The following is a 26,243-nucleotide window of genomic DNA, read 5'->3' on the forward strand; positions in this document are numbered from 1 at the left end:
TTTCTCTACTCTTGCCAGATACTACTTAAACTTTTGAAAAGCTTCAAACTTCTCTTTTAGATACATTAAAGTCATCATTCTAGAATATTCATTAACAAAAAGAATAAAATATGTATCTCCACTATAGCTCTCAATTTGAATAGGTCCACATAAGTCAGTATGAACCAGCTCCAAGACTTCTTCAGAATGATATTTTTTTCTTTTGAAACTTGTCTTGCCCATCTTACCAATTTGACAATTTTTGCATAGGTCAATATTAGGTTTCCTCAAACTAGGAATTCCTCTAACTCTTTTGTTCTTTCTTATCTTGATTAGGTTATAAAAATTCATATGACTTAAAATTTTATGGCATAACCAACTTTCTTCTACTTGAGCAAAGAAACATGAACTTTCACTGAGATCTAGGTAGAATAAGTTACCTTTTGTTTGGTTACTAGACCTAACTAGATTTCCTTTCCCATCTAGTAGCATGGCCTTCCCATTAATGAATTCTACCTTGAATCCAATGTTATTCAGTTATGCCAACTCAATAGATTATGTCTTAGTCCTTCAACCCAAAAAACCTTATCACATCTAAGTTCATTGGTTAGTGAGATACAACCTATTCCCTTTATGCAACACGGTTCATTATTTTCAAATCTCAGACTTCCACCATCATAGTGTTCCATATGTTCAAGCTTTGTTTTTTCACTAGTCACATGATGTGAGCAACCACTATCAATAATCCATGTATCATTCTTTCTAATATGAGAGATAAGTGTCATGTTATCTCCTTCATCATTAGATTCATCTTTTACAACAATATAGACTATTTCATCATCACTACTATCTAAATGTTTAGCCATAAAACAAGATTTCTTACCTTTGTCCTTTTAGTCTTTTAAGTTCTTGAAATCCTTCTTTCCTTTGTACTTGTTGTTCTTCTTTTCATCTTTTTCTTCTCTTTTTGGACATCTTGTAGCAATGTGTCCAACTTCTTCACAAGAGAAACAAATCAAAGGAATTTTACCTTTGTACTTTCCTTTGCCTTTGGGATACCTTCTTGCAAGTAATGCCTCAATAATTTCAAGATCATTTTCAAAACTATCTTCCTCTTCACTTTCAGATTGTTTGGCTTTTGACTTTTTATCTTTCTTCTTGAGTGACAACTTGGATTCAAATGTAGACTCAAGATTGCCAGAACTAGGAACATAATTATCATAGTTATCAAGCTCAAATATTGTCAATCTTCCAATGAGTGCATCCAATGTTATATCATTCTTTGGATTGCATCTCATTTTTTGAATTATTGATTCTCTTATTACATATATAGGAAGAACTATTCTGAGAAACTTACTTTCCACTTTCTCATCTTCAATTTTTCCTCCTGAAGCTTTGATTGCACAAAAACTAGCTTTGATTCTTTCACTATACTTTGCAATGTTCTCATCTTCTCTCATCTTTATTTGATCAAATTTTCCTCTGATAATTTCATCTTTAGCTCTTCTTACATTATCATCTCCTCCATAGATGCCTTTCAACTTTATTTACATCTCATGAGCAGTTCCATAGTCTTTCACTTCATCAAATTTGGCACAAGTGAGAGATGAAGCAATATCAATCGTCATAATGTTATGACTCTTCTTCTTTGCAATTTCTTCAATAGTCATAGTTCCAACATGTGTCATATATTTGGTGTCTAGGTACTTTAGACCTGAATATCCAATGGTTTTCAACTACAAACTCATGAGTTCCTACCATGCCTTGAAGTTATCTTTGTTCAGCTTGGGGATCTCCCTTTTGTAAGACATCTTGATCTTTAGCTTAGGTATTTGAAACCTTCTCTGCAAGCACCAAGAGGCTTTGATACCAATTTTTGGAAATATAAGAGGAGTGATTAAGAGGGGAGGGGTGAATTAGTTACCACTAAAATAAATCCCAGATCCCTTAGATGTCAACATAAAACACAAACATCACTAAAAATATTGATGCTCGGTAAACTCATAGGCACTCAGTTTACACTAGTAAATGTTGTAACTCAAAAGATGCAAATCTTAAGTTATTATCTATGATTAACTTTACTTAACCTAGTTGCATACACAAAAGAAATAGCATGAACATAAGTGACACCAAGATTTTAAGTGGAAACCCAATTTGGGAAAAACCACCAATTGCAACTAGTTACTAGTTTTCACTCTTCTGAAGGGATCCCTATTAGGATCCAACCTTGTTAAATGTTACAAAACACACTATTAGATATGACCTTGTTAGAGGATTTAGTAAACCTATTAGGAGTGGCCTTGTTAGAGCTCTTTACACACGTCAATCTAGAAATGCCACTTTGTTAGAGGATTTACAAATAGTTGTTAAGCCAACTCTGTTAAGAGATTTAGATCACTACTACAATTATTAGAGAGTAACAATGAGATGACTTGATTTCTAATGCAACTAAATTGTTGATTGTAAATCTTAATTTTGGCTTATATACTTGATCCTTTCTGATCTAATGTATCTTTGTAGCTCCACAATGATATTTTTCTTATCCTTCTAATTTGCTTCCTCTAAGCATCTTCTATTCTTCCATTTATGTGCACACATTCAATCCACAACTTGACCTTATCTTTATACCTTATGCATTATCAAGTTGGATTCAATACAATTTAGAATAATTAATATTCATCTCCTCATTTGGTTAGAACCAAAAAACAAATCTATTAAACTCAATATGCCAAAACAATAAAATCCTTCATTAGCTACCTTTCTTAGTAGACACTAACTTACAAATGATTTTCCTATGTTAACCAAGTGAACTTAGTTAAAACTACATCTTCACAAAGTTCCTTTGGTAATCGAGTGAGCTCGGTTAACACTAGTTCTATCCAACATTTTATTATTATCTGATTGAGCTCAGTTAACAGTCAACTTTTATGATCTTCTCTTTGTCGCTCGAGTGAACTCAGTAGACATTGTCTTATGAACTTGGAAAATGTTAGAATGCTTGGAAAACATATGAAACTATCTTCATTGTCAGAGTGAGCTCGGCATACACTGACTGGAAAAGATATAACATTTTGTGTAACATCAAAAATGATACACAATTAACCAATTGTATTCAACACTAGGTGCTTGCTTTAGACCATATTGAGCTTTCTTTAGTCTACATACCATGTCTTTTTCTTTTGATAAAGGAAAACCTTTAGGCTGCTCAATATATACCTCTTCAAATTCTCCAATCAGGAAGGCTATTTAACATCCATCTGATAAACCTTGAACTTCTTATTTGTTGCATAAGCCAATAACATCCTTACTACTTCCATTCTAGCTACAGGTGCATATGTCTCTTCAAATTCTATACCTTCTTGCAATCAATATCCTTTGCATACAAGTCTAGCCTTGTTCCTCACAACTTTTCCTTGCTCATTCATCTTTTTTCTGAATACCCATTTGGTTCCTATCACATTCTTGTCTAGGAACTAACTCGCATGTATCATTCTTCACAAACTGATATAATTCTTCCTTCATTGTTGGAATCCAATGATCATCTATAGGTCTAGGAACTAACTCCCATGTATCATGCTTCACAAACTGATATAATTCTTCCTTCATTACTAAAATCCAATGATCATCTTTATATGCTTCATCTATGCTCTTAGGTTCAACTCAAAATATCAAACATATCTCCTCATTTACTTAGTTTATTGTCATCACACCTTTTCCTTTGCTTCCAATTATCTACTCAGGAGGATGATTCTTTGTTGGATTCCTGATAGGAGTTGACATCTCAACTCTTATCTCTTCTCTAGGTTTAGATATTTTCTCTCCTCTTTGCTCAAGAGTTAGCACATCATTCTACAAATCATTGTTAGTCTCATAAAAAACTTCAACATTCTATCTAACAATTCTAGAATTATCTTCTTCTTCATCTAAATTATAATCTACCATCATTTTCTTAGTTCAAAACTTTTCATCAATCCTTACATTTGTGTATTTAAATATTGTCTTAGTTCTATAGATAAAACATTTGTATGCCTTGATTTTGAATGAATAACCTAGAAGCATACCTTTATCACTTCTTGGATTGAACTTACTAATTTCATCATCTCTCTTAATATTAAATTTACTCCCAAATATTTTGAAATACGTAATAGATGGTGAATGACCAAACCATAGTTCATAAGGTATCTTGTTCATACCTTTTTTTATCTATACTTTGTTTAGAGTGTATACTGTTGTATTGACTACTTCTCTCCAAAATTTCTTAGAAACATCATTCTCAAAAAACATTGCTCTTGTTGTTTCTGCTACTAACTTATTCCTTCTTTTAGAAATTCCATTATGCTCAGGTGTTCTAGGTGAAGATAGTTGTCTTTTGATTCCATTCTCTTTACAAAATATGTTAAACTCTTTAGAGGTGAATTCTCCTCCTCTTTCTGATCTCAAACATTTTATCTTAACACCAGATTCATTCTAAACTCTATTCTTAAATATCTTAAACTTCTCAAAAGCTTTAGATTTCTCTTTAAGAAATACTACCCACATCATTCTAGCAAAATCATCAACACAAATCATAATGTACCTTTCACCATAAAATCCTCTTGTTCTAGAAGGACCACTCAGATCTGTGTGAACAATCTCCAACTTCTTTGTAGTAGTGAACTTCTTGCTAGGAAATGATACTTTCTTCTTTTTAGCCAAAATACATTCTTTACAAACAACATAACTTAGGCTTTGTAATCTTAGGCAAGTCTCTGACTACAAATGTGCTACTAACTTTCACAATATTATCAAAGTTTATGTGATAGAATTGTTTATGCCACAACCAACTGTTATCCTCTTTAGCTACCAAACATGTCATTTTAGTAGGATTCAACTAAAATACATTACCTCTAGATCTTGTGCTTGTTCCAATCAACTTACCATCTCTATCTTTGATAATGTAGGTCTTCTCAGTGAATTGCAACTGATAACCCAACTGTCCAACACTCAACAAGTTATGCTTCAATCCATCAACAAAATAAACATCATCATTATTAGTTGTACCATCAAGAGTAATGGATCTAATTCGTGTTATCTGATAGGCTGCATTGTTACCAACTCTAACAATACCTCCATTACAATTCGTAAACTTAACAAACTTATTCATATCACCAGTCATGTGATGTGAACAACCACTATCAACTATCCAATTAGATTTCTTTTCCACTTAGGAAATTAGCACTCTTTCTTCTCTAATTTCTCTATCAAGATAATCTTCCTTGATAGACACAAATCCCAATTCATCATCACTTTCACTTTGACCTTTCTCATCAAATTCTTCATCTTCATCATACAAACAATTTCTATCCCTCTCTCTTCTAGGATTAAACTTTCCCTTGTACTTTTTCTCTCTTTTAGAACATTTAGATGCATAATGACCAAATTCATCATAAGTCCAACATTTAAAGATTTTTTTACCATCTTTTTCTCTTCTCACAAGAAGGGATATCCCTTCCTTAATCTTCTTGTCTTCATTAGATCTGTTGCTACTAGAAAAATCTCCATGTGTTCTTGCACTCCTTATCAGATTAGGTTGAATGTTCAAGGCACTAAAAATTGCTTCAAGTTTAGGTAGATCTCTAGATTGTCTTAGATCTACTTCTATTGATTCTAATCTTCCAAGAAACGTGTCCTTTTTTAAATCTTTAGTGCAGGGCATTACTAGTTGAATCATTTGAGCTACTTGCTTGAATGGTGGTGTCAAGATTTTCAAGATCTTCCATATTACTTCATCTTCTTCATTGGTTCCACCATGACACCAAATTCCTACAATAATTTATGATATTCTACCAATATAACTTCTTACAGATTCATCTTCCATCATCTTAGCATCTTGAAATGCACATATCCAATTCTGCAATCTTGTTCTATTTGCATGTGTATCGCCTTGAAAAGTAGATTCTAATGCTTTCTAAATTCCATAAGATGTTTCAAGTGACTTTACCTAACTACATTCATTCTCTGGAAGAGCTGATAGTAGAGCTTCTATTTCTCTCATGTTACACATGAATAAATCTCTCTCATCTTCACTACATCCTTAAAGCTTTTCTTCTTCAACTATTTTATTCTTACTCTTTGTCAAGATCCAATATCTCGAACCCATGCACAAAAAAGGAGTCTTCATCTTCTCCTTCCAACTATCATAGTTGGCCCCATCAAATCTAGGAGTATCCTTTCTGAAAAGATTATCCATCAATCTCCCAAAGTTGTTAAGCTTATCTTTCAATGACTTGATGCTCTGATACCAATTGTTAGAATATATAGTCCACTAATATAACTGAGAGGGGGGTGAATTAGTTATTTAAAATATAGCATAATTATAAACCTTAAACAAACTTAACCATATGAGCAAGATAAATTGTAACCACAACAAGATACTCATACACAATAACACCAGATATGTTAACTAGGGAAACCCTTGATCAAATGGAAAATCTCAGTGGGATGGTACCCACAAGATGATGTACTAATATAAATATTCCTTATTAGAGGATGGACCTTCTTAGGATTCTATGAATATATTCAATACATATGAGTCCTAGTTACGAGATGTTGAATTCCTGTTAGGAGATGCCAACCCTATTTGGAGTTGTGGAAGAAAGTTGGACCCACTACCCAAATAACTTTAAAGGAAAGACCAATGAACCCACTGTCCAAATGATCTTTTTATTATTCTTTATAGAATTATAGAAATGAAATCTACTTCCTTCCTCCTCCTCTATCCTGTCAACCAGACCTCTACTCCTTCTAATCTTGTAGCTAGATCACAAGACTTGCATTCAATAATCCCTTGGATTGCTTACATGCATTTAGTAAGCACTCTTCTGCTTTATCACACTTTGCACACCAATCACAACACACACACACACTTCTTACAAACAAGGAAAAAATATTTCCTTTATACCATATCTTCATAATAATTTCTTGAGTCATCCTTGAGGATTTCCTAATTAATTATAATAAGATAATTAATTAATTACGATTACATTAGTACTATCAGCTCACAGTCTATACAAAACTTCACACGTGCGATACTAGGGCTTGCACACTCGCTAACATCATCATGGAATGTCCTCTATCACTACCTCATTTTGCATCTTCTTACTGCATCTAAGTTGTCAAATAGTGAACAAACATTAGGATCTGCTTTCCCAATACTTTGTCTCTGAAATAATCTCTGTAAATCAGATACAACTTTCAAATGTCTTTGACTTAGACTCTGCACATTGAACCACATCATCAAGATATTGTGCCAAACATTTCCATAACTATGCATCACTGGAAAACAAACCCATTGTCTGTACCATTAAGATCTTTGTCTGCTACTCAACGAATCTTTACAGAAACCATGCTATGTTGACATCAATGATAAACACAGTCATGAATGCAATATGTCAATACTCTCCAATACTTAGAATACTCCCCTAAAGTAGTATCATCAACATTCATGCTAATAGAGATCATGTATGAGAAAGACAATTTGGTTAGCGAATGAAGAATCTAGTATTAACTGAGCTAGTATAGTTGTCACCGAGAACCTGATGAAGAAGGGTGTATAGTATTAACCAAGAAAGAATGTTAACTAAGCCTAGTATTGACTTAGTGGAAGTAATGTTAACTAACAAAGTAAAGGAAGAACAATTTAGAGAAATATTTAATCTTAGGTTGACATTTAATGAAAATAAAGATTGATTGAGAAATTTCAAAGATAAGGATGAAGTTAGTTATGAGATCAACAACTGGAGAAATTCAAAGAAGATCTAATGAAGGAGATTTGATGATTTTAATTGGACCAAAAAGTTCAAGGTAAAGGCATGATACTCGATTGTCTAGATTCGATGAATCTAAACTAAATGAAGATTAGATGGTTGTGATTAAGCAGAAAAAATATGGAAGAATTTGGTGAAGTAGAAAAAAAATTGATTTAAGAGATGAACAAATTGTTCATATTGCTAATAAAGTGGAAGAAGGATATTGATAGCCATAAGGAGAATCGAGTAGAACTGCATTATGAAGATCAAGCAAGAGAAGTGCTAAGTTTTTTAGATTAAGGAAAAAATAGGTTTTGAGGGGACCCAAATCCCATTATAGCAAGAAGAAAGATAAACGATAAGGAACCCCAAGTTTTACAAGGACCTAAAACCTAAGTTCACAAAAGCAACTCTAAACTAGGTTTTACAAGAACTTGGAACCACCAATATAAACTACTCAAAGTTTGAAACCAAGTTTTACAGGGACCTAGAACCTAAAGTAAACAACAATACAAAGCTAGAAATGAAACAAAAATATGAAAACCAAGACCAACTGACTGACTAGATACTAGGGACCAGAACCAACAACTAAATTAGTTCTTTAATAACCTTAGCTAAATCCTTGCCACCCTCCATAGTACCCTACAAGATGTCATCAACAACATATCCAAGGGCCTCAACCACAAATTTCTTTATTCTTTGTCTCATTCTTTTACTATGGCCACCCAGAATCTTGATAGTAACAACAATAGGGGACATAATCTCTTCATTACTCCTTTTACCTAAACTTACAGTAGCTGCACATAAACTGGAAGTCACCATGTCCATTCTTTGCCCAATTTCTTTAGCCAACTGTTAAAGTTCCATTTCATAGGCCTTTAGCTTCTCAACGATGTTCCCAACCTGATTCTCCAACTGGACTCTCTTCATTTTTTCTTCATCCAGTTCTCCTTGTATTTCTCCCTTTTTTTTCTTAAGAATAATAATTTCATTATAGAGCCAAGAGTCAACCTGGAGAGAGGCGTCAACTTTCAACTTAGCCTTGTACAGAAAAGAAAGTTTCATCATATTATTTTCATCTCTTTCATCTACAATTTTTTTAGACTCCATGGCTTCCTCATTAGCTTTCTTATTTTTCTATATCTTAATCTCCTTCTTTTTACCCTTACTATTGCTACAACCCTCCTCAGTTTTCACAATATTATTTTTAATTTTTGTAGCACTCATCTTTTGATGAGGCTCATTACCAACCAATTTTCTCTTCTTCTCCACAATAGGTTAAAGCTTCACTACATTATTTATATAGTAATTTCCAATTAAGAAAATAAGTTCTTCATGGAGCATGGGCTTGGTTTCCTTCTTTCAATGGGCCTGAAGACTATTTAGCAAAGAAAATTTTAAGTACAAAGGGAAGGACAACCTATCCTTATATTAGAAATGGTTCAAAAACACAAAATGAAATTTATGAACCCTTGTCAATCTACCATCCAAAATAAAATACTCACAGACATAAGGTAAAATGTCTTGCCAAATTACCTTAATTTGGTCCAAGTCATAGAAGTCTAGTTCTTCACCAGCCTTTTTTCCTCCTCTTACTTTTTGGGAAATCTCTTGAAAGAAGCATTTGATATACTAGTTTCCTTTTTGAATTTTAAGCCCTCCATAGGAAGATTGTTATCTCTGCTATAAACTTCTTAGTCAAATCCACTATTACCCCATGAAACGTAACCCTTTCCTTAGACCTGTTCTTGAAGAAGTAATCAATAATGTGGGGTTTGTAACTATACAACTTCTCAATGTATGTTGTCACTTTACCCTTCTTGAGAATCTCCCATGCCAGCCTTCTCGCTTTCTATTCTTTGCAGCTAGACGACTCTTGTTTCCTTGGCTCCCCATTATAGTGCAACCATCTCTATAAATTCTATGAAAAAATGGTAACTTTCATAGGAGGCAAGTTATATTTAACCTCAATTAATATTTTTTCCCAAAAAATATGCCAAGTCCTTTTGATGATGACATAAAAGTACCTCCTCGTAATACAATTATATTCGATAATAAAACCACCACTTGTCATAATAAACCACAAAATCTCACATAATCTTTCCTTCAATTGAATTAGTCATGTCATAATTAATGATTGTCATCAACTCACTTTCCTTGTTGAGGTTATCACTCCATGTTAGCTTTTCATCCCTGTAGACAGCTTTATTAGCTATCTAGTCAACCACTTTATTTCCTTCTCATAAATTATGAGTTATGATGACTTTATCAAACTTCTTTATCAAATTTTTAATTTCCATAATTCTTCCATCAATATTCCATGAAATCATGTTCTTGTTATTCAACATATTAACTATGTTTAAAGAATCCACTTCCTGCCATAATTTCCTATAACTAATTTCCACTGTCATCATAATGGTATAAAGAGTAGCAATAGCCTCATCTTTATGACAAGTCGAGTGACCAATAGGGATAGCCACCATATCTACTACTATGTTATTATAGTCCCTCAAGACTCCACCAGACCCAACTCGTCTAGGGTTCCCTTTAGCAAAACCATCAAAATTAGCTTTCAAACAACCTAGAGGAGAGGATTTCCATATTACACCCTATCTATGTTCATTATATTTTGAACTAGTTCCTATCATTTTCATTGAATTTATTATCTGCACATCATCACTATTTTTATTATAAGATATAAAATTCTTTTTGATATCCCTTATAATATTTTGACCCACCACTCATTTAGGAGTTTCTTTATTTATGAATATTATGGTGGTCCTTTCTTTCCAAAGACCCCATCAAAGATGGGAAAGAGATATATTCCAAAGAAATCCAATTTTAGTTCCTCTGATAGGACATTTCCAATTTTGAAAATGCTTAACAATATTACTAGGTTGAACCCATCAAATACTCTAATATTGAATGAGGGATTCCCAAACATTCTGGCTGTAATTACAATTCAAAAAAAGGTGATTCATGTCTTCAATTTCCATCTTACATAGGGAACATATGTTCACTATATTAATACCTCTTTTTTGAAGATTATCCAAACTTATAATTTTATTTTGAAGCATAGTCCAAAAGAAGATATGAATTTTTGGGATAAGATCCTTAATCCAAGCTCTAGCCCATATGGGGGTAGGTGACCTTCTCCTCAAATCTAAACATAGAAGAAACCTTGAAATAACCACAAGGTTCAATCCCTCACACCATAGTATCCTCCTTGTTAGGATAAAGGCTACATGAATTAAGGAAATTTGAATACTAGAAAAAGTTTGGCAAAACTCAGCAATGTTAACCCATCCATTGATAGTTCAGTAGTTCCCCACAAGCTCTCCAAAAACCTATTTGTATCTATCTATAGAAGAGATGTCATCAAAATCCTCCAACAAAGAATGATCCAAAAGCCACTCATCTTCCCAAAATCTAACCTTTCTTCCATCCCCAACTTTCCACTTACAACCTTTATTCAAAATATGTTTAGACCCTTGAACAACTCCTCAAATAGTAGAGGAACTAGAGATAATAGGGTAGGACAGAAAGTCATAAATAGAAGGAGCATCATAAATGTACTTATGTCTATAGATAGAGCTCCATTCTTTATCATCATGGTACACTCTCCATAAATCTTTAGTCATACTTCTAATAGATCTGATACCCAAACTATTAGAAATAATAGTCCACCAAGATAAATGAGAAGGGGAGGGATGAATCAGTTATCCAATTAAAACATTTATCAGCCTTAATTAATCTTAACCATTCAACCAAAGTAAACATCAACCATAATAAGATGCACATACACAATTGCACTAGATTTGTTAACTAGGGAAACCCTTAATCAGGGGGAAAACCTTGGTGGGAATGATGACCACAAAGATATACTACTATATGTATTCCTTGTTAGAGGATGAATCCTGATAGGATTCTATAAAAACATTTAGTACATAAAAGTCCCTATTGGGATAATTTGAATCCCTATTAGGAGATTCCAACTCTATTAGGAGTTGCAGAAAGTAGAAGAACCCACTGTCCAAACAGCTTCTAGGTCAAGACCACTGAACTTCACTATCCTACTGATCTTTCAACTATTCCTTGCAGAATAATTGTTCATACCATGCTTTATCATCTTTCCTCTATCTTGTCAACCAGACCAATCACTGTCAAACCTTGTAGACTAGGTCACAAACCTCGAATCCAAATATCAAACCTCGAATCTTAAAAGAAAACCTTGGTAATGAAGTTTTCTCCAACTTCACTCTGCTCTACTTATCCTTGCATATCAACATGTTTCTCTTCTATTTCACTCTTCATACTTTCTTCTTTTCTTCCTAATAAAGGAAAATGTCCTTCCTTTATACTAAGTCCATAAAACAATTCCCTTGAGTCAGCTAATACACCTTCTCAATTAATTATTATAGGACATCATTAAGAACACGTTATACTTAGAAATAGCATCAATCTATCACCTTGTAACTTGAATAAATTTCCATATGTGTAATATTATGACAAGCAAGCTTAGCCACATCATCTCCAACATGTCTTCTACACATTGCTTCTTAGAAAAACAACTCTGCTAAGAGATATAACAAGTTTACTTAAACATGCTTCTGTAAACTCTATCTTAGAATAGTCTTCACCAAAACTTGCATAATTTCTTCCAGACTTAATATCTTTTGTACCCAAGGTTAGCTACATATCCTAGACACTTAGTAGTATCTCCCATTAACCTTGCTAGTGAAAATACTCAATGATCTATCCGTACCAACTTGATCTTTATCGCTATTCTTCTGTCAAATACCACAGAAAATTACTATGTTGACATTAATGACAAACATAGTCATGAATGTTACATATCATCAAAATAATGATCTAATCATGTTTATACAATACTCTCACATAGTAATATCATCAAAATTCATGCTTCCAAAAATCTCCCCTTTTGGCATTGATGGCAACATAGATGAAAAACATCTAGTTCCAAGAATACCAACTATTAAAGATTGTTATCCTTTCTTTTCGGATCCTCTTCATCAATCATACTAGCTTTTGTATTCACACACTTCTCCCCACTGATGTACCTCAATGTTCTCTATATCAAAATGTTTTTCATGCTATAATCTCTCCCCCATTGACGTTGATGTCAAAGGTTTTAGCAACCATCTATCATTGCATCCTATCAATCTCTGCAACAACTATCTCTAACCTACTCAAGTACCCAAAGAAACTATTCATAACAACATCTATCAAGAGTCCTAAATGACTCTTTCCATCATAGATACTCCCCCATATAGGAAGAATCAACATTAAATCCAAACAAACAATAGTGCTCCATATCACTAGATTGATGCACTCTTGCATCATCTAGTCTGATGTAGGTAGGCGCATAACCCCTAGCATACCCCACAAATACTCAAAAGTCTCTTTGGGAAGAGGCTTGGTGAAAATATTTGCAATAAGCTCTTTGGTGCTTACATACTCCAATTTGATTTCCTTTTATGCAACTTTCTCTCTCAACATGTGATATTTGATGGAAATGTGCTTAGTCTTAGAATGCAACACTGGATTCTTAGACATATTTATTGTGCTTATGTAATCACAATGTATGACAATAGGTTCATTTAATTCTATCCTTATATCCTTCAACATCTACTTCATCCAAACAACTTGATTACAATTGTTTGTTGATGCAACATATTCTGCCTCTATTGTACTCTGTGAGATACAATACTACTTCTTTCTTAACCAAGAGACCAATCTTCCTCCAAGAAAAAATGCTCCACCACTGGTGCTCTTTCTATCATCCATACTACCTGCCCAATCAACATCAATATACGCATATAAAGTGAAATCATTAGATCTGTCATACCACAATCTGAACTCTAGTGTTCCCTTCAGATATCTAAATATCCTTTTAACTATTGCACAATGTGCTTCTCTGGGATCAGCTTGAAATCTTGCAACAATTTCAACTGCATTTGCTATATTCAACCTTGTCTGAGTCAAATATTGCAATCCTCCAATCATAGATCTGTACTTCTTCTTTCAATAGTAGGTGTCTCATCCTTTATAGATAACTTGTGTCTAGTTATCATAGGTGTTCTAACTGGTTTACATATTTCCAATCCAAACCTTTTCAATAGATCTTTCAAATACTTAGTATGAGAAATAAAGATTCCTTCTTTATCCTGCATAATCTATAATCCTAGGAAGTATTTCATTTCCCCTATCATGCTCATTTCAAATTCTTTCTTCATTTCTTCTACAAACTTGTCACTTTCATTATCATCTACTCCAAATATGATATCATTAACAAATATTACCAAAATCATCAATCCATCATCTATTTCTTTCTAGTATAGATTATTGTCTGTCATACCTTTGCTAAATTCAAGTTTTGTCAAATGCTTGTCCAACCTTGCATACTAAGTTTTGGGTGCTTGTTTTAAGCCATGCAATGCTTTCTTTAATCTACATACCATGTCCTTGTCATCTATTAAAGGAAAACCTTTAGGTTGTTCTATGTATACCTCTTCTTCATGTTCTCCATTCAAAAATGCTAACTTGACATCCATCTGATACACTTTGAATTACTTATGTGCCGCATAGGCTAAGAATAACCTTACTACTTCAATTCTTGTCACAAGAGCATAGGTTTCTTCATAGTCTATTCCTTCTTGCTGTGAGTAACCTTTACATACCAATCTTGCTTTGATCCTTACAACTTCACCTTGCTCATTCATCTTATTCCTGAATACCCATTTTGTTTCTATCACATTCTTCTCTACTAATCTAGGGACCAATTCCCATGTCTCATTCTTCACTATCTGATCTAATTCTTCTTTCATAGCTTGCTTCTAAAGTCATCTTTGCATGCCTCATCTACATTCTTTGGTTCTACTTGAGATATCAAACATGGTTCTTCATTGATTTTGCTTCTTGTCATCACACCTTTATCTCTACTACCGATGATCTGCTTTGGTTGATGATTCTTTGTCATATTCTTACCAGAAGTAGGAGTTGGTATCTGAACTCTTACCTTAGTTCTAGGTTTTGAACTTTCTTCCTTCCTTTTCTCACCTTCATTTTTCAAATCATTGTTAGTCTCAAATAGAACTTTAGAATTTTTTCTATCAATTCCAGAATTATCCTCTTCTTCATCATCATCAATAATAGTTACCAAGGCTATCTCTTTTAATACTTCCTCTTTCTTAACCAATTCAAGCTCATTATCACAATCATTCAAGAATATTTCCATACTTTCTTTAAATTCTTCATCTTCATCAGAAATTGAACTCTTTCTAGTTTTGCTTATTCTCTTAGGGCATGTAGATGAAAAATGACTGAAGTCATTACATAACCAAAAATCAAAAACTTCCATACCTTCTAGCTCTCTTTTCATGAGGAGATCAATACCTTCCTTGATCTTCATGTCTTCTTTGGATCTCAATCTCTCTTTACTTATGCCTCTATCCAAAAACTCAGTGCTCAAATTTGTATACAATTCTAATTTTTTACCAAGAAGCTCCATCTTCTGGGTGTCAAAATTTCCTCCATTAGACTCGGGACTATTTTTTTGAAATAACTTGCTACTGATCTCCCAAAGCTATTAAGCTTATCCTTCAAGGACCTGATGCTCTGATACCAATTGTTAGAAATAATAGTCCACCAAGATAACTAAGAGGGGGGTAAATCAATTATCTGATTAAAACATTTATCAAACTTAATTAATCTTAACCATTCAACCAAAGTAAACAACAACCATAACAAGATACACATACACAATTACACCATATTTGTTAACTAGGGAAACCCTTGATGAGAGGGAAAACCCTAGTGGGAATGATGCCCACAAAGATATATATATATATATATATATATATATATATATATTCCTTGTTAGAGGATGGACCCTGTTAGGAGTCTATAAACACATTCTATACATAAGAGTCCCTATTAGGAGACTTTGAATCCCTACTAGGAGATTCCAACCCTATTAGGAGTTGTGCCAACCCTATTAGGAGTTGTAGAAGGCAGAAGGACCCACTGTCAAATTGCTTCTACGGCAAGACCACTAAACTTCACTATTCAACTGATCTCTCAACTATTCCTTGCAAAATAATTGTTTGTACTATGATTTATCCTCTTTCCTCTGTCCTGTCAACTGGACCAATCATTGTGAGACCTTGTAGACCAGGTCACAAACATTAGATCGAAATATCAAACCTCAAATCTCAAAATAAAACCTCAGCAATGAAGCTTTCTCCAACTTCGTTCTGCTCTACTTATCCTTGCATATCAACTTGTTTCTCTTCTATTCCACTCTTCATACTTTCTTCTTTTCTTCATAATAAAGGAAAATGTTCTTCCTTTTTACTGAGTCCATAAAACAATTCCCTTGAGTTGGCTAATACACCTTCTCAATTAATTATTATAAGACATCATTAAGAACATGTTATACTTAGCGATAACTTCAATTTGTTGCCTTGTAACTTGAATACATTTCCATACGTGTAATATTATGATAAGCAAGCTTAGTCATGTCATCTCCAACATGTCTTCTACAAGTCTTTAACCTTGCTTTTCAAAATAACAAATTTGCTAAGAGATATAACAAGTTTACCAGAACATGCTTCTGTAAACTCTATCTTAGAACAGTCTTCACCAAAACTTGCATAACTTCTTCCAAACTTAGTATTTTTTGCACCTGAGCTTAGCTACATATGCTAGACACTTAGTAGTATCTCCCATTAATCTTGCTAGTGAAAATACTCAACAATCTATCCGTACCAACTTGATCTTTACAATTGTTCTTCTGTCAGATATCATAGAAAACTGTTATGTTGACATCAATGACAAACACAGTCATGAATCTTACATATCATCAAAATAATGATCTAATCATGTTTTTACAATACTCATCCATAGGAATATCATTAGCATTCATGCTTCCAACACAAACCTCCTTCAATCTTTGGTTTACAAACCTTTTCCCAAGCTATCAAAGCAATTCTTTTTTTATCTTTGGTTCTAGACCACAAAAAAATCCTTTGAATTTTATCAATCGCATCTGCAAATTTTGCTAGAATTTTGAATAGGATAGTGCATAATTAGGGAGACTTTGAAGACTAGCCTTTGTAATCACCTAAAAATGGTCATCTAGACTATTAGCCCCCTTCTCAGCATTTTGGCTAAATTAATTTAATCATTTACCTAGACCAAATTGCTAATAATCAATTTATTTGATTATAACCTATAGTTGACTATGCTATCCTAAGTTCATTATTTGATTAAAAGAACATGTCCCCTTTTAATTAAATAAAAGACCCCATTCTTCTAACCCACTTAAAGTGCACACATAAAGTCCTTTTTCTATTTTACAATTAAAAGAAAAGGTTTGTGAGACTTTTGTCTTATATGACAAGTCAACTTATATTCTATTGGTTGACTTGTGTGTGCACATGGATCACTCCTATTTTCGAATTCAATCGTTGATCATCCACCATCTTCATCTTGATCTCCACCGTCTGTACATCTTTAAAAGGGAGAGAGCTTTCCCCCTCAAAGGATCCATCCTCATTTGAATATTGTTATGCTATAGGTTTTCTAACAGGTTTCTTTGGAGCTTTGTGGAGAACTTCTCATTTCTTGTCTCATTCTCTCATTCCATCACATTAGCATAAGATCATATGGCATTCTTAGCATAGTTGCATTTTAGTTTAACTTTGATTCCTTTGCAAATAATTAGATCACATAGATTAATAGTTGGATTTGTAACATTCCCATCTCATTATTAGCATAGCTTGCATTGTGCAGCTCATCCTAATCTAGTTTCATTTTATGCATTGCATGATCTAAGAGTTCTTTGACACTAGCACTCTTGCTTTTGTCTAAAGAATCTCCCATTTTGTGGTTTACTAGCAAGGGTTGTATTTCTAAGGCTCAGCTAAGAGCTCCTATATACTCATTTGTATGCCCCTTGCACTCCATGACTAGGGAGCTCTAAGTCGGCATTCGAGCTTTCCAATCTATGGAGAATTTTGGATAGAATGATTTAGAGAAGTGCACCTTTTCTAGTGTACATTTTTGGCGCCCACCGTGGGGTAGGACTGTACGTTTCGCCCTACTTTTTCTTGTTTTTGCTCACGTTTTTCGTACTACTCTGTATTTTCTTTTTTTTTACAGTCGCAATATTGGGCGACATTTTTCCAGTATCGCGCGACAGTTCACAGTACTGTCATGCGACACTTTTTTGGAAATAGTGTCACGCTTGCAGCCTGTATATTGTCACCCTCTGTGCAGAATTATGTCGCACAGATAGAGTAAAAACTGTCGCCTAGACAAAAATTGTCGCCCTCTTATACTGCGAAGTATCGCGCGACTTTTGTTCAGCAAAAATTATTGCTTGACATTTTTTTGCTCGTTCCTTGAGGAATTTGATCAAATTTCTTCGTAGCTCACTTGCTGTCATCTTTAAACAGATTTCTAAACTATTTTACAGAGGTTTAATTCACGGTTTTTATGATTATTTTGTGCTAACTTATGGGCTAACGAGTTGTGATTGCAGGTTTCTTTTTTTGTGAAGAAAATATCGAAACCTTGCATACAAAAAGAACGCATGTCAAAGCTTCAAATGCACAAGGGCTACTAACGTTGTTTGCAGGGCTGCCCAAAGCATAAAAACCCAAACTTGCTTTATTTTTTGTTTCCATGTGCGGCATTGAATAAATTTTTCATCTTTTATAGGCACATAAAACTTGTGATTGGAATCTTTTGGTAATAGGAGAGTATGCTCTTCACCCTTGTGGTGAATCAAAAATCTTGACTTGCCATTTGGTTTCAAAACCAAGGGGTAACTGAATCTTCCTGGCATGTTTGGGAGAAAACAATTGGAATAGGAGAGTATGCTCTTCACCCTTGCGGTGAATCAAAAATCTTGACTTTCGAAAGTTGATCCACTTTGTATAGTTAAGATCCTTTAGAGGGCCTGCTCTTGGACAACCTGAGAGGGACGACCCAAGTGGGGACAAGCCGATTACCTGGCTCTTCCAACCCACTATAAACTCAAGGCTACCAAGGACACAAAACTTTGGTAGACGTAGTGTTTGTCTTCGCCTAGTGTGATCGCTTATGGGATTTCGACCATAGGGAGATCACTAGGCAAGAATGCTTAAGGTACTATTGTGATCATGAGATCGGTTACTCATCGCAAGGTGAGGTGTCCCATAATTGGGAGCAAGAGGAACACTATGAACGGAAGCCCTATCTAAACACCCTAAGTTAGTAACTACCCTTTTTAGCCACTCAACTTCTTGGTGCAAGGATTGATCCTAGTGGACTACCCGGATCACCCCAAGATTTACACTCACCATATGTGTTCCCTTGGTTATGCTTATGGCATTTCCATGACAAAGCCAATATCTCTTGTGGGCAACCACTTGGTGTGAGGCGAAGGATCATCAAGCGTGGTCCAAGTTGTTGAGTAATGAATCATGACTTCTAAGTAGATATTGCTTGATGTGTTCTCGAATGTGCTAAACCTGTGAAAATGTTTTGAACATACACATGATGATAGTTCTAGGGATTTCTTTTAAGACCTCACATATTCTTGTATCATGCAAGGTTCCTTTGTCCCTTGCTTGATTGTTTGAAGACTACTTCATATGTCATTATCTTGCTTGTAAAAAAATTGCTTTTTGAACATCAAACTTGCTATGCTATCAACTATTGTCAAACTTTGCCAACCAAGTCAAAACATCAAATGCAAACATTTTCTTGTGTTGCTTGCTAAGGGGAGTCTCATCATTTGATTTTTATTTTCTATGTCTCTAGTTCTTGAACATGCTTAAAGTGACTCTTTGGTCTTGGTGCTCTTGGTCTTTTTGTCTTCATGGTCTATGTCCACTTGCTAGTCATCCTTTTGTTGAAATGGTTACCTTGATTTCTTGACTGCACTCTTAGGTTGGGAAAGTTGTTCACTTGTCATCCTGCTTGCTCTATCTATTTGGCTATTTGGGCATCTTGCCTAGCTATTGACTTGAGTCATTCATGTCGTAAGTTTCTTGGACATATTGTTTGACAAGTCACTTTAATCTCTCTCTACTATCTTGGCAAGTGAACACTCTACCTCCGATAGTTTCAACATCAAGTTATCTTCTAGACTATTTTATGCTTGGCTTTGCATCTAAAACTATGGGATCTAAACCTTGTGCTACCAAACTTCAACCGAATCTAGATGATCATGATATCCTCCATGTCACCAAAGAGTTTCAAGATCTATATGCACAATACAAAGAACTAGAAGAGACAAATGATCTTTCTTACCTTCATCTCTCTAAGCGCATGACAAAAATGAAGTCTAAACTTGAGAAAAGGTTGGAGGAGAAGATTGCATCATTACATGAATCTTCCTTAAGGTCTTTACATGCATGTGAGTCACCTTCTTTGAGGTCATCCTCTTCTTCTAGGTCTACGTGCTCTACTTCAAGACATCAAATGTCTTCATCTTCTAGATCTAAAGACCTTTTTAGAGAACAAGCAAGTGATACCTACTTTGAGCCTATTCCAAGATATCATGATGGACCTATCTTTGACCAAGACAATGATGAAGACATGGATGCATTCTATTCACTTGAGAAACAACCAAAGGACTCTAGACATACTTTTGAGAGAAATTTTACTCCCTTGGGGAATTCTTATGATGACATTTTGAGAACACTTCTTGGCACCAAGCTCATCATGTTGCCTAAGTCTAGCTCCTATGGAAATCCATTCTTGGATACCTATTGTGCCTATCATCAATCTAATGACCATAGCACTTCAGATTGCATTGAGCTAAAACATAAAATCCAAGATCTTATTGATAATGGAATTATTGATACCTCTAATGATTCATGTGATGAGGATACTTTTCTTGAGCAAGATTACATTAATGAACCTATGTCTAGTAGCAGCTCTATTACATCTTCCACTTCTTCCAACACTCATGCATCTCCCAACACCTCAAATCTTTCCAACATGCCTCTATCAAATAAAGAACCTAATGCTTTCCACATTGACTACATGTATCCTCAAGGGCTACCTCTAAAAGAAACTCAAGTTAACCTTCACTTGTCTACAAACCTTTTCCATGCTACTAATCCTAAATATCCTCAACCTTCATGCACTACTATGCCTAATCCAAACACTACTCCATTCACTCTTCATTCTTCCTTGTCCTTAGAAGTGGCTTCATGTCAAGAGGACTCTCAAAAAGAAAAAGCTATAAATGTCAAGAAAGATCAAGATCAAGCACCCTTTCATCTCCTTCAAAATGTCACTCCTCCATATCCTATGTTTTATCCACCTTCTAAGTATGATGAAGATACCACTTCCATTATCTCCCTTGAGCTTACTGAAAATTATGAGAAAAGTTCTCTTCATATGCTATCCAAAGCTACTTTTCAAGATCAAAGCATCCCCTCATGTTCTACTTCTCCACATCTACTTCAAAATTGTGCTCAAGCTTCAAGTGCTTCTATTAAAAATGTTTTTCCTATCAAAGGTACTCATGATTCTATTGATGGCTTTGACCACGTTGCTCACTCTAAAGATGTTGATATCCCTTTTCACTATCCATTTGCATCTCCTAAGTCTATCCTTGGTCCTTATCCATCAAAGCTAAAGCCTTCAAACCTTCCATCTATATTGGGGCCTTATGTTCCTCCATCTCCTACATTAACTCATAGCTCATTCCCTAGCTCTCCCATCATACCTCAAGATCAACAAAGACACTCATCCTTGATGACTTTTCACCCATCTATACATCTAAACCAGTCATATCATCCTTATTCATCCAAAAATCCCAAGTCCTTTGGAATTGAGAATAAACATAAGAATCTATTGAAAAAGAAAGATCACTATGTCCCATCTAATCAACATGTGAATGCTAGGAAGGAGAAAGCACAAAAGAGACTGCAAAGGTCTACTATTAAAAAAGCTAAATCAAAGAAAATATGGGTTCCAAACCCATTATTGAAGAAATGTGTTTTGAAGTATCCAAAGGAAAATCTAAAACTATATGGATTCCCAAGTCTCTTTTAAAAGACTTGAATATTAAAAATACTTCAAAGTTGACATTCAAGCTTCCAAAGGCTTCCATTCCATCTTCTTCCAAAAATCTTTCTAAAAATATTCCAAAGTCTTCCACTCCACTTTTGTCCAAATCTCTTCTACCACTTCATACATCTAAATCTCAAGCTATTTCATCCATGATTCCTCCATCATTCCAATACCCTTCAAGGTGTGTGTCAATGTTGATCTTGTCCAACATTTCAACTACCCTCATGAAATCCTCTAAAGCTTACACTTACTTTCTATACATGAACTCCTATCCTCCATATATTCTTCCTACTACCATTTCTCTTTCATCACCCTATCAACATCTTTGAGCATACCTTTCTATGGTCTTGGCTTATCATGACTTATCTTTTCTATAGGAGCATTATCTACATTCAAACAGCTTCAGCTCTTTCTAAAAATTCAAAAAAAAAAAAAAAAAAAAATGAAAAAAATGAAAATGTGCCTTGGTGAAAACCACTTCTTGTGGCACCTTGGCAACAAAAGTAAAGAGAAATAAATTTATCCTATGGTGAAAACTACTTCTTGTGGCACCTTGGATAAGTACCATGACGAAAACTTGGCAAACAGGCGTCATGCGTAATTCTTCCATCATCCAGCTATCCCCTCTTCTCTCTTTGATCTTGACAATGTTGAGCTATCTTTGCATATTGGCTATCTTATCCACGAGATTTTCTATTGTGCTCTCCCATTCACTCATAGCCTCTATCTTGAGCTTTATTCTTATTGCTCTATCCCATTGCTATACTATCTAGTTGACCCCTTGGTCTTGATCATAATAAATGAAACATGGTTCTCATAAGTCTCTTGACATGGCTACTCTTTTGGACTACACACTTCATGCTATCTCACTTGTTGGTTTATTGCTTATCCTACATGCTATCTTTCTCATTACTTTCATTGCTTATCCAAAATATGCTTCATATGTCTATTTCACCTCTTTCCCTAGCTTGGGTACTCTTCAGGAGTCAGTCCTTGAGGATCACTTTCACTTGCTTCATACTCTTTTTTCATCCATCTTTGCTTATCCACTGGCTCGTTGCTCCATCATATCCTATACCTCGCTAGACATTGGGAGAAAATGATGTGATCTTGCTTGAGAACTAGTGATCTCTAAAACCTTCTAAAAAATCCAAAAAATCATATATGATGCTGAAAAAATCCTAAAAATCAGAAAATATCTTTAAAATATGATCATCTTAGTGAAAATCTAGCAATAGATGCTTTGATGTATCATCAAAAATAAAAAAAAACTTCAAAAATAAAAAAATTTGAAAAAAGTCTTGAAAAAAAATCTGTCAAAGTGGTGAAAACCTGGAAACAGGCGCTACTTGAAACCCTTGCACCTATGTCTATCAATCTCAATCATCCACTTCGCTACACATTTCCTAGCTTGGAATTATTCCTTGTCCTCATCTTGGGGGCATAGCTACTTAGCCTATTGAGGTATTCTTGTGCATTAGGGTTTCTTTGACAACTCACAAAATAGTGTTTCTCAACACTTCCCCCACTTTGACATCAAGTGTTTTTCAACACTTTACAGATAGTTTACCTACGGTCTCCGATGTTGCGATATTTCTCACTATCAGAATCAAGTCTGGAAGAAATGGCCAAGTGACTTACACACATGCACTTTAACACTTAAACGACTGAGCTATGCTGACATTTATCTACTTTGTGTGCTATCTATGATGATTTATTTTCCATGTGTTCCCTCCCTAATAGTCTTTCGAGGATGTCATTGACTAGAAGATTGGGGGCATGGGGCATGTCTTCTTGATTTCTGCTTGTGGGTATACTTTGTTTGTCTATAATGTTGTAAGCATTTATGCTAGTCCTATTCAACACGTTGACTTACAAATGTATCATCCTTGACTGTTTTGCAAGACCGCACTCAGGGTTTATCCTGGCGCTTATGCCTTGATACAAGTGTAATCTTGCTAAATTAAACTTAGGGAATCTAATCGTGTAGTTATCTTGACTTACATGTCTCTGATGCTTAGATTAGATTTCCACATACCTATCTAATATTGATCATATTCACATCCTCATAGTTATACTAGTGATGGTTGTATGATCTCATGATGTCCCTAATAAATGCTCAATGATGAAATTAAGAGTCTAAATGTTATGCGCTTCTTGCTGGTAAACCACTTTGCATATTAGCTTGCATTTTAGGTTCATTTTCTAGCTTAGTCTTGCATTCTTGCATATGGGGAAAGCTCTCTCTTCATCTTTTTGTGGACATATCAGCTAACTCCTTTCATATATTTCTTTCTTCCTGTTCATGCCTTTTCACCTTCTTAATCTTTCGCTACATTTCTTTACCTGTCATCACAAGGGGTTAATCCAAAAAAATCATCACATATGATCTATCCAAGTGTCACATTTTCACGAAAACATTTAAATCTATACCACCCATATGAGAGATCAAAAACAATACACATAAGCATATACACATGCATGAGCTGGAAACAAAAAAATTGAAACATCACATGAAAGCTGAAAACATACATTTTTGAGACAAGTACACAAGAATATCAATAAACCCAGTATCTCATATATATATATATATATATATCAAATGTGTCATGGTACATATACAAATGTGAGATCCAAAATCTAGATATATGTCTCAAAAATACATAAGGTACAAATCAAAACACAATGTCATGTCTGACTGCCACCCTCCGCGGCTGGTGCTGGCCCTGGTGGAGGAGTCTGTCTCCTATCTGGTGCCTGCACTGCACCCTCTGATCTGCCTGCTCGCTCTGAATAATCAGGAAGACCCTATCCTGGTGGCACCACACTCCTATAGGCGGCATAATAGTATGCAGCTCGGGCACCATGATGCGCTGCCTCTCGTCTTGCAGCATCTCGCTCTCGGCGCAGCTCATCTGCTCGTGCTCGCTCGTCCATCAGCTGCTGATCCTGTACTGCGATAGTCACCCGAAGTGCCTGCATCTCTGCCTCCAAGGCACGGATCCTCGCACACTACTCATCTCCTCCTGCTGGCTGCTCTGCAGGTGCCTTCACCCCCACTGCTCGTCGCCTCCTCAAGGGCACCTCCTCCTCTCCTCCTGCTGGCTGCTCTGCAAGTGCCTCCACCCCCACCGCTCTCTGCCTCCTCAAGGGAACCTCCTCCTCTCCTCCTGTCGGCTGCTCTGCAGGTGCCTCTACCCTCATTGCTCACTGTCTCCTCAAGGGCACCTCCTCCTCCTCTGACTCCGAGGACCCCTTTGCCGCATGCCTCGCCTGCGCTCGCATCCTCCTCCGCCCTGCTCGGGAACTCTCCCCCTCCATCTGCCTCCCCCCTCTCCCTCCTCCTCTGCCTCCTCCTCCTCCGTCGCCTCCTCCACCTCCCACTCCTGCAGGTGCTGCATCTGGATGTGTGAATCGAGGGAATGGGTGCCTCTGCATCTCATAAAGATACCCCGGATCAGCCCCTGCATCTGCCACATCTGGGCGATAATCCCAGGGAGTCACCACTAGTGCTGTGGTATCTCGAACTGCTGTATGATAGTCCAACATCGGCAACCATCCCAATCCCTCATCTATGCGCATCCGAGCATAGGTAGTAGTCTCCACTGATACCACCTGTCGCTCTGCAAACTGTCACCATACGCGACTGATCACAAACCGCTCCATAATGTCTATGCTCCGACCCACCAGCAGTCTGCTATATTGCATGTAATCTAACTCCCATGAATCTGACCATCGCTGACACTCCCGGTATGGTCGCCATGTGAATGTTGTCAGCTCATCAAACACGTGTCGATAATAGATCACATCTCCACTATGCCTCTGTGGGATGAAACCTCTATAACAAAAAATGTATGGCTGGCTGCGCTCTCATGGCTGCACCCGTGGTCGGATCACAGCAATGTGCTCCCAAGCCCAGATCTGCGCTAACACTACTCCGCATGCCCATGATCCACCCTCATGATATACTATCTCATGAAGCTCGTGGTACATCTCTGCCAATATCACAGGCCCCCATGCCATCCTACGTGGTCGAGAGATCAGATCATATACCAGCCGACCCCATCCTAGTGGAAAGCCCTTCTGGCCTCAGTCTGTCACCAGGGCCTGGGCTACCAAAGAACATAATAAGCTGGGAAAAGGATAATCATATCCATACTCAGTCATCAATCTCTCCCAACTCAGGTGACGATCCAAAATGGTCACATCCTGGAAAAGCTCCTGTACTCGCGCTTGCCCCTCTGTCGGGGTCGTATCATAGTACACCTGTACCATCATGAAAACTTAACATCAGTACACCTGGCATCCAACATTGAAATGGCTAAATCAACAAACTACTAACCAAGTAACTTACCGGCTCGCCATGGCATGGCACTC

Source organism: Cupressus sempervirens, chromosome 7 (assembly GCF_028749045.1).
Source record: "Cupressus sempervirens isolate cs-2001-9-10 chromosome 7, ASM2874904v1, whole genome shotgun sequence".
Taxonomy (NCBI): Eukaryota; Viridiplantae; Streptophyta; class Pinopsida; order Cupressales; family Cupressaceae; genus Cupressus; species Cupressus sempervirens.